This window comes from Pelobates fuscus, chromosome 6 (assembly GCF_036172605.1).
Source record: "Pelobates fuscus isolate aPelFus1 chromosome 6, aPelFus1.pri, whole genome shotgun sequence".
Classification (NCBI taxonomy): domain Eukaryota; kingdom Metazoa; phylum Chordata; class Amphibia; order Anura; family Pelobatidae; genus Pelobates; species Pelobates fuscus.
The window spans coordinates 191,142,968-191,144,656 of record NC_086322.1 but is presented as its reverse complement, the minus strand read 5'-3'; positions in this window follow the sequence as shown (position 1 = coordinate 191,144,656).

Below are 1,689 nucleotides of genomic sequence, written 5' to 3'. Positions count from 1 at the left end.
TGTTCTCTAGACAATGACTTGGCCCTGCTCTTACATTCTGCCAATGTCTCTGTCTCATATCCTCTAGAGTGAAAAACCTGCATCAACTCGTTTGCTCTTGCGCCAAATCCAATCTTATTAGATACTATCCGTCATGCCCTGACAAATTGCCAATATTGTAAGAGCCTAATGAAATGCGATGGATGAAAGGAGCTGGCATGTAAGTGTGATACATGGTCAGTGGGTTTCTGGTACAAATCAAACAAAAGATGTTCCTCACCTCAATTTGAACATCCAAAAAGTGCATCTATAGGGATCAAATTCAACTGTAAAGGAGATGGTAACACAAATCCAGCCTCTCTTTAAATAGCAACAGCTCGTCAACACTCCCTGTCCAAAAGAAAAAGATGACATCTATATATCATAACCAAATACTGATTTGTTGTAAAAATGCTCCGTCAAGATATACAAACGCTTCCTCAAAATCTCCCATGAATAGGTTGGCATATGTGGGGGACACATTGGATCCCATTGTAGTGCCCTGCACCTGTAGGTAATATTTATCCTCAAAGGAAAAATAGTTATTATATAAAACGATTGATAACAGATCAACCAGAAAACGTATGTATGCTTCACTTATATCAAGTTGTTGCATAGCCCCAAACACAGCCTCAATACAATCCACCACTAGTGTTGTATGTGGAGCGCTTAAATATACATAGGCTTACCCCTATGGGTTAACGCAATTCAACATGCAGGAAAAATACCACAGTATGTATATATATATATATATATATATATATATATATATACATACATATATATATATATATATATATATATACATATATATATATATATATATATATATCTGTAAGAATAAAACTAAAAATAGTGCAATATCGTAGTGGGACAATTTTGTGAAATAGATAGTCTTAATGGTCTCACTCACATGGTCCAGAGCCCCTTAGGACAGGCTCAAATCGCTAGAATATGAGTGTACTATGGTGACACAATACCAACCAATGTTTTCTTAGTCAGTTGATCCTCATATGTATAGAAAAGAGGATGGGTAGGGAGACAATGGAAGCAACACAGCTTCTGATGTAATACATTCCAAAAATATATGATACAAGCAATAGAAAGATGTACCTATGTTCTTATAAATATCCTGTGTGATCCTACTCAAAATATCCTGCAACAGAGACTATATCATTTCAAGCAAATACTTTCGAGCCAACAGACGGCCGCTTGTTCAACTCTCTACCATTCAACAAGGACTATCTTTTGTGACTATATAATTATTAATTTAGCTCTCATTTTCATAATAGTAAAACTTAGAACTATTATCAGTGTATACAAATACAAAAAGATAAGTCCTGCGCTCACTCCCATCACTCCTGGGTGGCAGCAACGACCACAGTACACATCAGCCCCAATACATACAGTAAAAACTAAAGAAAAAGTTACCTGCTCTCTCCTCTCTCTACCTGTATATTTAAACAAATGGAGGTCATTTAGTTAAGGCAGACCCCCTTAGGTGGGTCCTACACTGACCTTTCACCTTGCTTCCTTGAGCTTCTGGCAAAGATATTTCTAATGCGACAGACAGGGTTATTTTTTATATACACCCCTATATACTTATTAACCCTTAATAGGGAACACATGGAATGGGCGGCAGCATTGTAACAAAGCTGTGTGATACAAAAA